The sequence below is a fragment of the Cydia fagiglandana genome, chromosome Z, assembly GCF_963556715.1.
Source record: "Cydia fagiglandana chromosome Z, ilCydFagi1.1, whole genome shotgun sequence".
Lineage (NCBI taxonomy): Eukaryota > Metazoa > Arthropoda > Insecta > Lepidoptera > Tortricidae > Cydia > Cydia fagiglandana.
This window is the reverse complement of record NC_085959.1, coordinates 37,877,697-37,895,209: the sequence shown is the minus strand read 5'-3', so window position 1 is coordinate 37,895,209 and position 17,513 is coordinate 37,877,697. Positions and strand designations below refer to the sequence as shown.

The following is a 17,513-nucleotide window of genomic DNA, read 5'->3' as shown; positions in this document are numbered from 1 at the left end:
TGGGATGTCATTCTAGAACACAATTTCACCGCTAGATGGCCAAACTATTCCTTTTCGGAGCGCCGACTCGCGAGATGTCACGTTCGTGCGCTTGACTGAGTTCATTCCGCTTTGTTTTGCGGAGACGGGAGGTCGTCGCGTCGTAGTCGCTCGCCGCTCGCCGTTCGCCGTATACAATGTTTTTCTTGTTAAATCTATATTTTGTGTGAATACAACTTTCTTTTCCCAAGTTTCGTGTTAACTTTAATATATCGCGTGCGCGTGTGTGACCGGTAAACAACTTTCCGAGTCGAAACTGTCTGGCGTCGATGTCAATATACTTACTTGTCGGTGGCATTTAATGGGAAAGGTGTGCCGCGTCGTGCCGAGACCTGTCGGGTGGGTGCTGGCTAGTAGAGCTCGGCGTTGCGAGTCGGGAGTTTAGCAGCTGGAATGTTAGGAAGCGAGGTGAGTGGTGGCGTTAGACGTGGGGCGGCGGGGCGCGACGGGCGCGGGGAAGTGCATTCACCTCTGACCCGCGGGGCGAGCGCCGCTCAAGGTCGGTGCGCCGACTGAAGGTCGCGTCGTCACATGACAAGGGTAGCACCCCCGTCGCCTGATATTTACTCGCATGTCTCGTCCACACCCGTTGCGGGGCACTCCTCTTTACACGCTCAGTAGTAAAAGGTAAAAAAACCGAGTGCTTTGTACTTTAATTATAAATCTACTAAGTATTAGATACTTATTACAGTTATTACGATTCATTCTATGTTTAACTGTATAGCATAAGCGCTGACTTCGAGACTATTTTTTTTTGCCTTTTCCTGTTTGAATTCAATTAGACTTCTATCTGAAAAAAGAGGAGGTTCGACCAAAATGTACGCATTATTTCATGTGTTTTAATATGCTTTGCCTTGCGAATGTTCTCTTACAGGATTTAATGATTGCTATCTGTAATGCAACTCGTATGATGCAATATTTTATATCGGTTAGCCTTTAACCAGTTTACTGGCAGAAACGAAGGTAAATAACCTTGCAGAATATAGCGTTCTCTTTGAGTTTAACGATTTAACCAAGTAATTTTGGTCAAGATAACTATCGGTAACACTAATAGATTATGAACAGAGTACAGTATACAAATAGGTAGATACAGGATGGCATAAACATACGTTGTCAAAAATGTGTAGGATAGGAATATTTTTCTAACTTACACATCTTTCACAATTAAAAAAATGTCATTAAAAATAAACTAAAAACAAAAAATCAAACTAAAACAAAACGTATTATCTTCATAATATTATTATTTAGCTTTGATACACATACGATTGTTAAAATTATTTTACCTACCAACAATATGCGTAGTAAAAAAGTCTTTGTGTACATATTTTTGGGACAACCTTTACCTACCTATTCTGTTTATTATCTAATCTAAACCACATCTAAACGGCTATAAAATAGCAATGTAGGAACTTTACCGTTATTTTACATATGTAACCGTTATATACATAGGTAGAAAATATACAGTAACAAAATGAAAGACGAAAGTTATCCCTATAATAAGTTATATATATAAGAAATATTTTACAGTTTGCCATCGAAAGGCGCTATTTACCAACATTAAAAAAACAATCATCATTGAAACTTTCGCAACATTCAGGGTTCCAATTGTTATCAATAATCTTGGGTTTCTTTCCTGGCTTGACAGCCTTGCGTTACCAATGACTTTTAAAACTACTACCTAAAATGTGTAATGAGGACTCTAATTTTCGTCCACTTGACAAAATTTTAATATAAAACCCACCTTGATGCACCCCACCTTGATGCACCAGTTTGGACTTATTGGAATCCTTAAGAGCCAACAGGAGTGGTCATTTCTCCGTACAAACGTACTCGACTGTTTCCTTCGCGGGTTTTGATGCTAGAGCAATGATTTTTCAACACAGATTAATATTGTCAACATCTGTGTCGGACCGTTTTGCTTTTCTTGATATTTTTGTTTTTTAAAGCCCTTCAAAAATGGCCAAAATGGCCTCATTGACTTTACTGCAATGAGAGGCGTAGTATTCAAAACTGATATCAATTAGCCAAAAAAGCAAAACGGTCCGACACAATAATTTCAAAATTATTTAGATTTCCAAATTTGGTTACGATTGGTTAAGTTTTGGAGGAGGAAACAGTCGAGTACGAAACCTCGATTTTTGAGATTTTTACGCAGGATTTTTCGCCTTATCCTTATCGCACTAGTTTAGGAGCCGCTTCCATTAGCGAGACGGGTATATTTACCTAAAATATTTAAAACTCAGCTCCTGTTTCGTCTTTGTCTAAACAATATACTTACTCGTATCTATCCAAAGATTCTAGAGTCTGTGCGGAAAAAGAAGAGTGTGCGTGAAATGTCTGGTACCCAAATTACCCATTACATTCTACGACTCTTCTCTTTTCGCACAAACTCTACATAAAAATCATATTTCGCAAGTAGATTATAAAATAAAATATGAGCTCCGCGAACACTTTTGTGCGGAGCTCTAAAAATCGACATCAAAATTACAATCGGCCCATTAGCGATTCGCATTTTCAAATCGTATATCGATGCGATTATCAAATGTCCCCTAATGTTGTTTGTAATTAGTTGTGCAGTCTCTAAGCATTGCTAATCAAAACTGGTTAGTGGAACCAGTTCTGAATCCGCCGTGACTAATCTAATAAATAGCCTTTAAAAATATATTAGTCTGTTTACAACAAAAAGTTAACCTCTAGCCGCCCATACGTTAAACCTTGCCAAGCAAAATTAAATTTTATTTTGTCAACACAAAGTTCAAATTAGAATGTAACAGGAGACCTTTTTATAGGTCTCTGGGCGGCTAGAGGTTAAAGCTCGTCACAGACGGAGCGATAATACATAGATAAAGTTAGACCGTGAAAAGTCTGCAGCGATTTTGATAGCCCACGCAGTTGGTGCGACTATATGTATAATATCGTTAAGCACCACAGTCACCACACACGCCTTGATACCAAAATATATATCGCTATCTGTCTAGCACCTACAATGTGAGAGGGCCGAAATATACCGAGCCATGTATCGCAAGTAATCTTAATCTGCATCTCTTGTGATAAGATATCGTAAGGTACCAAAATATATAGGTATTACAGCTTCGCGTGTGGACCCTGTCAAACAGTACGTAAAAGATGAGAAAATTTGCATTTTGCTCACTGTTTTTAAGTGCAAAGTACCCTTGTTCGAGCTGCTGAAGTGAAAAATTAATTAGAACTTGTGGAACAGATGTAGTGCATAATTGTTTTCCATCGTATTTTCTCGGAAACGTTCGTATTTGTCACGCTACTTCAGTCAACCTCAGAACTTATTGTGCCGAAACTGACTGAAATAGCAAGACACGATCGTGCGTTTCCGTGAAAAAACGATGGAATATAATTATGCACTACATCGTACCCTTTCAAACGTGAAAGAAGTGGTGTTTATGGTGGCACTTGCACACTCTGTCGTATGGAAATACCTAGGCAAGTGACTTTTCATTTGGCGTTTGCCGGTGTACGATTGTCATCTTGGCTAGGCTCCTACACCTATAGGCTAATATTAGAACTATCGTATAGTACTTAATACGGTACTGTACCGTTATAGGCGACACCGTGCTCGGATAACTTTGTATAAGAGGAAATGTTTGACGATATAGGTATAGGAACGGTCGCCATCAGATATATCGTAGCGGCCAAGGCGCTCACAAATATCTGAGCACGCCCCTATTGTCAAGGCGTTCGAGCGCGTGTTCAGATATTGTGAACACCTTGGCCGCTCCGATATATCTGATGGCGACTGTACATGAAAGCTCATTTGAGGCTTTTGGGTATACTGTTTACTTTTTAGGGTTCCGTACCCAAAGGGTAAAACGGGACCCTATTACTAAGACTTCGCTGTCCGTCCGTCCGTCCGTCCGTCCGTCGGTCACCAGGCTGTATCTCACGAACCGTGATAGCTAGACAGTTGAAATTTTCACAGATGATGTATTTCTGTTGCCGCTATAACAACAAATACTAAAAACAGAATAAAATAATGATTTAAATGGGGCTCCCATACAACAAACGTGATTTTTGACCAAAGTTAAGCAACGTCGGGAGGGGTCAGTACTTGGATGGATGACCGTTTTTTTTTTCGCATTATGGTACGGAACCCTTCGTGCGCGAGTCCAACTCGCACTTGCCCGGTTTTTTAAAATTGAATTGACGTACAGTAGAACCTTGATATCCGAACTGGTCAGGATCGAGACTAGTTCGGATAATAGATAGGTTTTTTGGGAAGAGATCGAATAAAACCATCACTTTTTTGCATAAAACAGTACAGTATATAAAACAACGTCAACGTTAAAATATAAAAATATGTACGTGTAAGTCACAAAAATTTATCAAAAATATGATCGTATTTCGAACCACCTTGTATTTCATGAATGAGGTAACTACAGGTAAAAACCGGTAACAGTGCTTGCAATCGCTAGCTTAATTGCATCATTCTATACTATAGAATATTCTATAGAATCTATAGAATACATATGAAAACCACCTTGGGGTCCATTTCACATTTTCTAGTGACGTAGCATTCCCTGTGATATGATATGACCGAGCATTTTTGGCATATTATACGGAATAGCCCATAGCCCAAAAATACGTTTACAAACATTTTTATTCAATACTTTTCTTACTTACAAATCCTATACTTAAAAATTTAAAATAAAATAATTTAATTATATAAAAACGTAATCGACAGATGGGATTGTAACAATCAAACAAGTCGATTTGCGTCTTGAGCGTATTTGACAGATTAATATCCCCTTTACATCCCCCTTGAGCCTTCAACCACAGACACAGGGTGTATACACTATACAGGGTGAATCCCAAATGGTGTTGTATCATCATTTTGACGACGTGCGGTAAAAAATAATGGTTTGATTCGTCATCTTTAGCGGTATATTTTAAAAAAAATTTGGATGTTTCATACATTTTGTCTGGTCCATTTTCTAAGGGAGGGTAAATTTTAATTTCGCGATTTCGGGGTTGGTCGCATAGTAAAAGTTGCTCAATATAATCCCAAAACCTCCCTGGCAACGGGAATGCACTTATTTTTTATGTACCGCCGGCCACCGTGTATATGTAGGATAGGTATACTAACTTCTATTCTATTTTGGACTAGTGACCACAATTAGTAGTTTAGCTCGGACAGTTAGTTTATGGTATTGAGTTAGTTTACCAGTTACGCCGCCATGTTGAAACAGATTTCGCAACAGCTGTTTGTTTTGCATGCATTTTGCAATTAAACTACGAGTTAGGGCTTGTCAAAAGGAACTTCAGGCGCACGAACCGAACCGTCGCCAAAAAGGCGCTCGCGTACAATCGAAGTTATGCCAGGCGTGGCTCACTCCGCGATTTCGTCGCTTTGCAACAGGTACATCCGTCCCACACCAATTTTGGTGGCTAGCCATAGGCCGCGCGTGGCGTGACGTGACGCGTTTTGTTAGAGAGTGAATCTTTTGTACCTAGTACTATTATTTATTCTGTGATAGCGGCAACAGAACTACATCATATTTGAAAATTTAAACTGTCTAACTATCACGGTTCATGAGATACAGCCTGGTGACAGACAGACGGACAGTATAGTCTTAGTACCTAATAGAGTTCCGTTTTTACCCTTTGGGTACGGAACCCTAAAAACCATCTCAAGCGCAACTGATTTCACGGTACGGTTTTTTTTTTCAATACACACCCAATATTATCCAAAAATATATGTATTTAATTAGTCTATCGTGTCTTAACGTGTTAATTCAGTTAATTGGTCATTAAATGTGTTTTTCTCCGCTGCAGCTCAAATAATTTAGGAGGCGGTGCGGCCTCGGGATTTTTAAACGGAAATAGACTTGTTTTGACTGAGTTTTTGCGGTTTTTGATACCTAGTGGCCGCTTCTTATAGTTTGCTAATTAATTACATTAAGAGCCAACAGGAGTGTTCATATCTCCATACAAACGTACTCGACTGTTTCCTCCGTGGGTTTTGATGCTAGAGCAATGTTTTTTTCAACACAGATTAATATTTTCAATATCTGTGTCGGACCGTTTTGCTTTTTTTTTGATATTTTTGTTTTTTAAGGCGCTAGAGCCCTTCAAAAATAGCCGAAATGGCCTAATTGACTATGCCGCAATGAGAGGCGTAGTATTCAAAACTGATATTAATTAGCCAAAAACAATACACTCTTTTTTTTGGGCAGTCGTGTAAAAAAGCAAAACGGTCCGACACAGATCATTTCATAATCATTTAGATTTCCAAGTTTGGTTAGGATTGGTTAAGTTTTGGAGGAGGAAACAGTCGAGTACGAAACCTCGATTTTTGAGATTTTTACGCGGGATTTTTCGCCTTGTCCTTATAGCACTAGTTTTAGGAGCCGCTTCCGTTAGCGAGACGGGTATATTTACCTAAAATATTTAAAACTCAGCTCCTGTTTCGTCTAAAACAGCTGAGAGGTACAGGAAAAGGATTACAGCCCATTTTACGATATGGCAGATACGATGATACATTTGCCCTCGCCAAAAAGTTAAAAAATAGGAAAAAGTGTGGTTGTTTCACCTAAATACGACGGTGATCGATCAATTATCAGTTACTGAGTGTGCAGGATTAGTCCTGCTCACGTCTCATGAATCACCCTGTATATACCTAATTGACTTTTTGCATTCTTTAAAGCGCCGCCGCCGTGCTATAAAAGTTATTTAAAATCACTTTTTTTAATAATGAAATTGAAATAATGGCATATCCTGGCAGAAGTCCGCCCATCAGCCTGAAAATTCTGACATTTCCTGGTCTTTCATTTCTCCCATGGTCTCTTTAAAGACCTCTAACTCCAAGTTTTTTTTTTATACTTTTGACTTTAACACTTTTTTTACCGAGGTATATTTTTGAACCTAAAATTGATCCGAGTGGCTGTTCCATTCATGCTCTCCTTGTTTACAAATCCTACAGCATAGCCTTCCTTTTCATTGCCCAACTCCGACCTTATGGCGCCTCTACACGATGGGCCAGCGCCGGCCACTCCAAGGGACGCATTTATGCGTTAGAGGGGGCAAGAGGCAAGTGATATTGCTATCTCATTCTACCGCATGGCTGCGTCCCTTGGAGTGGCCGGCGTTGGCCCATCGTGTAGAGGAGCCATTAGATAGCTCTGATGGTTAGTTGAGGTGTCCGAAAAACCCTGACAGTTGCCATGCTCCCCCGCAATCCTAACAAAGGACCAAAAGTCCTGATGTATGGCAACCCTACAATATATGCGGACCCGCATGCCGCTACGGTATATAAGCGAGAAAGCGCTATGCAAACATGCATATTGCGATGTCTCCCTCGCACGCAGGAGTCTGCGGATCCAACTTGAACCTATCTTCGTTGGACCTTATCACTTCCCAATAAGATTCACAATCAGTTAACAGTCTACACTCGCTGTACGTCTGTGTGGGTGCGGACGGTGACCTTGCTATTGACGAGACTTTTATAATTTCATTCAAACGTACGTACAACGGGGAGCGACATTCGAACTTCACATATTGATCTCACGTTTTGACGCATATAGTAGCTAGACTTTCCCGTGCCTACTGATGTCGTCGGAATGTTTCCAAAATATCATAATGTCCACTTGGAAAATTTATCGATAATCCAAATTTTCCATTGCCTAAATGAAAGGTTTCATTGTTCTCTGTGAAATTTTCCTGAAACTTCCAAGAAGTTTTCGGAAAGTTTGTGCAAGTTGCACATCTGTAACCGTGCGTGCCTGATGACAATTTGTTAAGTCCTGGCAAAATCTAATTTTTAAACCAAAACTGCTGACAGAGATGTGAAAAATGAAAATTTCCTGTTCCTTTCTTACCTTATATGAGTATCCTTTCCCCTTAAGATTTCGAAGTTAACTTTTTTAGGATTTTACTACTATTGTGTCGCACCCTTATAAAAAGAACCCCTTAGATCTATTGCCACATACTGTACCTATAACACATGCACAGATTAAAAATAACGTAAACGCGATTTGTAAATATTTAGGATTTTTTTTTACAGGACAGCACAAATATTATAACTATTAATGCAATAATCTGATAGAGTTAGAGCAAGAAAAGTCTGCAGCTATTTTGATAGCCGACGCAGTGCAAGTGTTATTTTAAACGTCTATTCTGTGAAATTATGACGTATAAATAACACTTGCATTGCTATCATAATCGGTGCAGACTTTTCTTTGTCTAACTCTATCAATAATATCAATCAATAACACCAAAAAGTAGTTTGTTTTATTGTAAACGAAGTATAGTCCAACAAGAAACTGAAAAAAATATTGAGGGCGCCACTTCCTACGTAACTGTCACAATTTAGTATGGTATTTTTTTAGTTCAGTTTTATTAATTTCTATATGTCGCACTATAACTGTAATTTTTTGCCATAGCGAGCGTAATAGCGTGAACGCCAATTGCGCGGTACTTATGCATTATCGAAACTCGATTAAAATATTCATAAGTTATTATAACATAACCGAAAACATGTCCCCCAAAAATTCGTTAAACAACGTATAAACATAAAACCGTTGTTAATAGTAGTGGTACTCTCACTACTTTCGTGTGCGTGCGGGCGGTGACCTTGCTATCGGGCGGAAGCGTGACTCAACCTCAACCGCGTCTGTCGGAGCAGGGACCTTACAGTGTTACCAACTTGCGAACGTGCTAAATCTACCAGAAAATGAAAATTTGCCTAGCCTCTATCCGCTCAGATATAAAAACTTGCCAATAAGGGCCACTTGCACCATTCCACTAACCCGTGGTTAAGCGGTTAACCCATTAACTTAATGTCAAATTGTACTAGTAACCATGGTAACTTACTTACTTACTTACTTACTTTGTTGGCGCGGTGACCCAAAATGAGTCTTGGCCTCCAACACAAGAGCACGCCACTTTGATCGGTCCAGAGCGGTATCCCGCCAGCTTTCGCCGACGCTGAGCTCATGGAGATCTGCCTCCACTCTATCTGCCCAGCGGTATTTAGGACGACCAACAGGACGGCGCCCAGTTGGTAACAGTGTAACCAGTAACCATGGTAACGCCAGGTTTAACCAGTTAAACCCGGGTTAGTGGAATGGTGCAAGTGGGCCTAAGAATGCAATTTTGATTTGTCAAAACAAATATTCAAATTAGAATGGAAAAGGGACCTTTTTATAGGTCTCTGGATGTCTAGAGGCTAGAGTCCGTCTAGACTAAGACCAAGCTAAGTTGACAGCGATTTTAATAGCACATACTGCGCAAGTTTTACTTATACGTCGTCATTTCATGTAAGTTTGACCAGGCGTGGCTCACTCCGCGATTTCGTCGCTTTGCTACAGGTAGCTAAAAGTACATCCGTTCGACCCCAATTTTGGGGTTTGCCATAAGCCGCGCGTGGCGCTGTCGCCACCTAGCGGCCATATCTGTGCTGATCGTGACAGACGCGTTATGTTTTTTTTTTTATCAATGGGCTTACTCATGGCCACAGACTAGCCGAGGCGTAGACGTGTTTTGTTAGAGAGTGAGTCTTCTGTACCTAGTACTATTATTTATTCTGTGGTTTGACGTTTAAAATAACACTGTCACAGTCTGTGCTATTAAAATCGCTGGCAACATAACTTGGTCCACAGATTACCAGTTCGCCGGACGATATCAGCCTGTCAGTTGTTCGAAGCTGTCAAATTTTGCGTTTAACTGACAGGCCGATACCGTCCGGCGGACTGGTAATCAGTGGGCCCGTTTACAGGCTGATATCGTCCAGCGAACTGCTAATCAGTGGGCCCCGATAATTCAGAACATATTTTCAAAATTTTTATAATTGGGTGTAACACATTCGGAAAATTGCGGATCACTTCTGGGTGAGATTAGTTCAGGACCGGGATAAGTGGCGTACTAAAAGAGAGGCCTATGCTCAGCAATGGGCGATAAAGGGCTGATATAATGATGATGACGATGATTAAGTAAACTGAGCGCGTAACTTAGATTATATATGGGAGCGGCTTTTAGGCGGCGGGTCCGTGTGGTTTTAAGTACACTGAGCGCAACTGCGATTGTTTGGGAGCAGTGGTCGGCAACCTTTTGGCAGCCAAGGGCCACATAGTACTTAACGAAGTGGACGCGGGCCGCACTTTGTTAATATTTATGACTTTATCAGACATTGTCATTTGTCAATATTACATACAAAATTAGCCAGGGAGGCTCGCGGGCCGCTTGTTGCCGACCGCTGTTTGGGAGTATTCGATTAAAGGGGCCACAGATTACCAGTTCGCCGTACGATATCAGCCTGTCAGTTGTTCGGAGCTGTCAAATTTTACTCTTACAGGCCGATATCGTCCGGCGGACTGGTAACGGGCCCCTTAAGTCTCGAATCGCATACTCCGCTGAGCTCTATACCTAAGCCAAGTAGGTAGGTATCAAGTACTTAACCTTGATAAAGCAGACATGACGCGTATGGAAATCAGGAGAATGTACAACAACCTCGGGCTCATGCTTTAGCTAACTTAAGACTTACTGCCGTATTCGAACTTCAAGATATTTACAAGAGATGACACGTACTAGATCCATTCTAGATACGTTATAGTTTAGATATCAACTAGTTCTCTTTCGCAGCACAATTCTGGCAACCAATGTCACTTTTACGTTAGATAGAGTAAGATATCTATTAGATGTGAACTGGATCTCTAAGTCATATCCTGTGGAAATCGATCAAGAGTATCTCCAGAATCGCGCAAATGTCAAATTTGACAGGTTAGATCTTAAACATATCGTTATCGTATCTTGGTGATGTCTAATAAATGTCTATTTCCGAAAATCCGAATCGGGGCCTTAGTTTGGTTAGGTTTAACAAATACGTGATATTAAAACTTAGTGATCACTACAGTACCTTATAAAACAAAGTCCCCTGACGCGTCTGTCTGTTTGTGTGTTTTTTCGCGATAAACTCAAGAACTCCTGAATAGATTTTCATGCGGTTTTCACCTGTCAATAACTCAATATAGAGTGATTCTTGATGAAGGTTAAAGTGTATAATTTGTTAACCTTTAAAGTACCTTATAAAACAAAGTCCCCCGCCACTTCTGTTTGTTTGTGTGTACGTATGTTCGCGATTAACTTGAAAACTACTGAACGGGTTTTCATGCGGTTTTCACCTATCAATAGCGAGATTCTTGAAGAAGGTTTAGGTGTATAGTGTGTTTAGGTTTTGTGTAACCTGTGCGAAACCGGGGCGGGTCGATAGTATATTATATGACGAACGATATTTAGACACTGATGAATGCCTCTCAATGTAATAGATGTATGGTATGTCATATAATATGTGACGTCACAATAAAAACAATCTTCTAAAATTATGAAATAGGGTATCAAAAGCTTTGAAAGTTTTAAAATATATGTTTAACTGTGTTGTATATATTTAACTTACTCATAAGTACTTAGTTCAATATTCGTGTTTTTAATTTTTATTATTTTGACGTAAGCGCCAAGGGCCTCTTTTAAGGATCGACCTTTTTTATGATGATACGATGTTTATTTTCTTGTATACGTAGTTTTACAAATATATCAGTAAATTATTATAAGCTAAGAAAGCCAGTACGTTAAGTACATTATATTGTATTGCATAGACTGCATTCTAAAAGAGGGAAGTAAAAATACTGTACATGATGGCGGTTGGCGCTTACGCTGCAGAACACCGCAATAGTATTGGAGATGCGTTAAAAATAGTGTAAGCGCCAACTACCATAAGGTACCTTTACCCGTGAGACATCACAATGTTCTCGGAATAAAGCTGCGACTGCACTCTCTTGCAATTGTTATTGCAAACAGCACGAAAACGAACATGTTTAAAATAAACGGTTTTTGCGTTTCATTTTAGAATAGGTACTTATAATATTCCTCTTTTACTTTTGAATTATTTAAGAATAATAAGTTAATTTTCTCTAAGTTAAAAAGCTATAATAATTAATAATAGCTTTGAATTTTTGGTTGCACGTAGGTACTGTACCTATTACGAGTACTTAACTACAACTTACAAAGTATAGGAAGTTTATATGTAAGTATATTATATAAATATAGTAATTATAGTATAGTACATAGTCAAACGTACTTCGATAATGAGTACTTTATAAATGACGTTATTTTAATTATTTATTATTGTATCTCCATTTTGGATTTCACGGGCCTATTATTCCCGGTCTTTTGATAGGTTTGCGTGGAGACATAGATCCAACACGTAGAGGCCCTTTGATTTGAAGTCATGTCATGTCATGTAGAATTTATTATTTTTATTAGATATACAAGACAATTGTGTTGAGTTTGTTCAATATTTTCATAAGTTTTGCTTAACAATTAATTGCGTTTTGCCTTTTACTATTGCAAAACAAGGCCCTCTGGGTCAAAATAACAGTCTACAATTACCATTACTAATTTTATTAGTGTACATACTTATGTGACGTTCCACGGGTAAAGGTACCTTATGGCGCTTACGTCGCGTAGTATCGTAAAAGTTTAGCATTTTTTATTTAGAAATGTAACATTAAAGTTAGTGTCCGACCGAAGGTTCGGTTTCGGTTTCGGTTTCGGCCAGTTTCGGCCAAAAGAACATGTTTCGGCTGTAGTTTCGGTTTCGGCCAAAAAACGGCCGAACCTTTCGGCCGGCCGAAACTTACGAAATGGTACTTCGGAATAAGACCAAAAGTTAATTGGGGAATAAGTAGGACAACAATATTAATACCTACATATTATACTGATTCATGTATAGGTACAGAAATTAATTGGTTTATTATAAAACACAATTCCACTAATGAGGGCGCCACTGGACGGTCGACGCAGTCTTAAGAGGCTGTCAGTATCAATACCTATAACGCGCACACTGTCTAATTTTTGCGGTGTAAATGAGTGATTTTACCTCAATTTACTATTGGTTTGTGTTCCACGTGTCCTCTACTTCAGCTTAGCCTTTGGCCTCGCTGCGCCATGCTCGGCCTGCGGTCTCGCTTTTTAATACAATGGACATTGGTTGGAGTCTGTGCTCAACTACTTATCCTGAAGCCTAAAGCACGGCACGGCGACTTCGCATGAAAGTTTGCCTCACTGGGGCACTTCGGACTTTTAGGCCCAGGTGAAGATTGGTACCCGACCTTGCGATCATCAACAAAAAATTTTGTGCTCGCGTTTTTGGTTGGTTTTTTGGTTGACATGTTAACTTGACTGGTGAATGAATAGAGTTAGACCAAGAAAATTCTGCAATGATTTTGATAGCATACGCAGTGCAACTAGTGCAAATGTTATTTATACGTCATAATTTCATAGAAGTTTTGACGTTTAAAATAACACTTGCACTGCGTGTGTTATCAAAATCGTTGCAGAGTTATCTTGGTCTAACTCTAGTAATTTAAAAAAAAAAACTGCTTAAGTGACATCAATTTCAAGGATATTGGGTGTTGACAGCCCCATAATATGTGTATAAAAGGGGTTTTATGACATTTTTTCAACGATTTTAACAAGTCTACAAAAGTTTCGGTTTCGGTTTCGGTTTCGGCCGAAACTAGAGCCAAAGCCGAACATTCGGTTTCGGTTTCGGTTTCGGCAAAACAACATGTTTCGGTCGGACACTAATTAAAGTATTTAATAAGAATACTTCAAAAACATATTTCTGTAATCTTAACCAGACGAGACTCGGAGGAACTTTCATAGGGACCATCATTCAACGCGAGAGATATAAGGTCCCATAAACAACACATAATATACCAGTCAGTTATATTAATTGCGCATGATGCGTTCTTGGTATACGTACTGTAGACTTGTAGAGGCAGACATGTTTTGACGGCCGATGCTTCAAGGCTGCCAGCGCATCGTGGAACATATGTGTTCATACACACATACACGTACGTAACGTATGTGTACTATGTGTAGATATACGTCTAGATATTATAAGAACAGGTGCGTGGCTGTATCAGAACATTTTTTTATTTTTAATAATTGCACGGCTAAGACAATAACGCGAGTTATAATGATCACATTGATCGCCTCTAATCATGGCCACCTGGTCATGGATAATTTATTTGAACAACATTTTTTTTTTCATTTTGTGTTTCATGTGTGTGGTGGTCAAACTTGTGGGTTCAATTCAAACTCAGTTGTGCTATATTATGATAGGATTAAACGAACTTACCTGAAGTGAAGTTCAATCCTGATTATATGAAGCATTTGGTCCTGAATAATTAACAATGTAGTACATCTCGCTTGCTTGCCATTTGACATTTCATATTCTGTTTGCGCGCCGGCACGCACCTGTCGCATACTGCTAGTAAATTAAGTTTTATCGAGTAATTACTAGTTTTTCCCATGCAGTTATACCCAAAAAGTAGATATGCAGTGCAATGTGTACATGGAAAGTGAAATTTGTAAATATCGCAACGTAAGTATATCAGCATCACATGTACTGCATTGTACATCTTTACGGATGATTTAATCAGCATTTGTGTTCAGCTGGTAAACAAAAGTACTAAGTAAGGTTCTTTTTCCAAATTCTTGCAAATATAACGTGCTAAAAGTGTTCCCGTGGGGAAACTTGGAGTCTAATACAATAGTTGTGTACCTAACCTCACTTTACTATAGAGTACCTATACAAAGTTTTTATCAAGTTTTTATACATTCTCGTGGGACTAGTTTGTCTATGTCCGTGGGACATTGTTGGAGGTGTTGGCTTAAAGATATTCACAACATATTGTGCTTCATTCTATAGAGAAGATAGACATAGGTCCGTGGGACATTGTTTGAAATATTGGCTTGAAAATATCCACATGTCGCGTGGCGGCATTGTGCTTCGTTCGTGGAACGAAGGTCAGATCTTTTTCAACTCACGTTAACTCTTATTGCATAGCAAAATATCCACATGTCGCGTGGCGGCATTGTGCTTCGTTCGTGGAATGAAGGTCAGATATTTTTCAACTCACTTTAACTATAATATAAGGCTTATAGCATAGCAAAATATCCACATGTCGCGTAGCGGCATTGTGCTTCGTTCGTGGAACGAAGGTCAGATCTTTTTCGACTCACTTTAACTATAATATAAGGCTTTTTGCATAGCACTAAGCCCTTCGTCCCTGGGACGAGCAATAGTATCTACTATTCAATAATAAAATGGATTACATGTGAATGATGTGAAGAAATACGTCATCCGTGGGATGATAAATTGTGAATTGCTTTATATACTTAACCTAATAATTTCTTATAATGACATTAGCACTTGAAGTTCAGCGCAAGAATTTTGTCACAGTCATGAACATGATCCTGTTTCATGGACATACTTTAAATAAATCACACAAGCATATTCTAATATAGACAATGATATTCTATCATTTTCTATCTAAGCCCGCTAGCGGCATTAAACAAAATTGTATGCTAATTAAGTATCTACTTACTGGTTACAAATAATAACAATATTCTGGATTCTGTTGGAATAATGTCTCTGGATTATGTTTATGCTAAACATTTATAATATATGCTGAACCCTTTTAAGGCTTAAGAATGGCCTACCATTTTTATTATAGCTTTTTTAGTCAAAACTTCTGTAACCTGCACTAATACAATAAAATAAATAAGTGACTTGGCAGTGTACATCATACACATATACTAGTGTACAAAAGAATGCTATATTTAACAGCCTTTATAAGGACTAGATCCAATCCACTGCCTTATTGTGAAGGTCATATCCTGGGGTTTATTGCTTATTAATACTGTTTTCACTAACACTTACAAGTTTACTAGCTTGAGCTTGTTTCATAATATCATACTGTGTGAATATGAATAACTTTTTCCCTTTTCAGGCAGTTTGGTAAATTGCCATACAAGTTTACTAATAAATTCTAATATCATAAAGATAACCCTTCAAGGGTTACTATTTTATTTTAGCCACCCTCATAAAAATATAATTGAAAATGTCACAATTATAACATGAACAAAATTATGAAATGTCCCCGGATAGCTCAGTCAGTTGAGCAATGGAATTTTAAGTTCTTGAAGCCCAATTGCCTTCGGTGGAAATGATGAAACATGACATATTTTCTATTTACTTCAGAAAAATGTATTAATATATATTGATTTAAGTTGAGAGTTTATTAATACTCTCAAATGTAAGATAATGAACAGTATGTTGTATAAAATACATAACTAGTAAATTTTATTAATTTTTTGGAACCCTTTTACAAAATGATAGGGTTCAGTTTAGCACAAGTTCATGCCCATTGAAGCAGACTTGAATACATTTGTGATAAGATAGAAGAAATGGTTAGGTTGGTAGGTAATATAATATAAGTAGGTAGGTAGGTAGGTAGATAATTAGGTTCATAGGTAAGTATGCAGGTAATAGTTAAATTTAATATTACATTTCCCAACTTTTGAACATTAGTGTCCCCATTACCTTGTTTAATTTGTTTTTTAAAGGGCCAAGAGAAAGCTTTATCTACCAAATCTATAGCGGAATCCATGAGATTTTAAAATAGTAACGGTCTTAGCTAACTTTAAGGCCAAAACATAAAATGAAATAATATTATTACTTAGGTATTTATTTATACTTGTGTTTGAATGTTTGATACCTTTTGGTACTGTAAAATTACTTTGAACGGTTGGGGGGCTAATGGTAATGATAATGGGTCAGGTCCATCGGAGACGATTATCGATAGCAGAGCTGAAATGTAAGAAGGATTGGGTTCCGAAAGTAAAATTATGCTTTATGCCCATTTTATGCCATAATGAGCAATAGATATTTTTCTTTTATCTCTAATGATGTAATTAATCAATTATAATTGTATTAATAATCAGTAGTGAATTGAAACAATTTCACAAGTATAATAAAATTTACAACAGATCATTTTGTTGCATTTATATGATTTTCTTTATACTCTCTGTACGAATATGATCAGTAAAGATTCAACAGAAAGTGGATAGATAGGGACACCTCTCAGCAGTCTTACGACTGTCCAAACTGATTGTTGAAGATATTTTTGGTCACTTAACAGAGCATTCGAGACTAACTCGATCCATAATTAATAACTCATAACTATGTCATTTCCTGTTATTCTTAGTACCTATTTAGAATTCTCGAGGTGGATGCACATGTTGTAAGTGATTTGTGGTTTTTATTATGGGATAGTGCACGAAACGTCACAGACCGATCCACATATGTATGTGTGGTTATAATTTCACACAGTCCTAAATAAATGTTTTACATTATTTGACCTAATTACATGTTGTTTTGGTTCAAATTGCTTATTTTATTAGATTATGTAGTGGTTGAGAAATACTAGAACAAATAATTGAAAGAATGATACCCAACAGGATCATCTTTATATATAAGTACTTACCTCTAGACTTTTATAATAAATAAATAAAATATTCTCTATGCCTATGTCCAGCAGTGGACGTCCTCTGGTTGATATGATGATGATGATGAAATAAAATATTAAAATATGATACAA

General features: G+C 38.1%; 1 protein-coding gene and 1 long non-coding RNA gene across 2 annotated transcripts in view; both read left to right on the top strand.

Annotated features, from left to right (window-relative positions):
- Window positions 1-66: 66 nt before the first annotated feature.
- LOC134678630 (nuclear hormone receptor FTZ-F1 beta) overlaps window positions 67-17,513 on the top strand; it is a 64,241-nt gene continuing 46,794 nt past the window's right edge. The window contains exon 1 of the mRNA XM_063537275.1: window positions 67-447. The gene's annotated coding sequence lies outside the window, so the exon portion shown is untranslated. The remainder of the gene's footprint in view (window positions 448-17,513) is intronic.
- On the top strand, window positions 14,763-15,258 carry LOC134679402 (uncharacterized). Its single transcript, XR_010100327.1, has 2 exons — window positions 14,763-14,877; window positions 15,073-15,258. It is a non-coding gene; the product is annotated as an uncharacterized LOC134679402 (long non-coding RNA).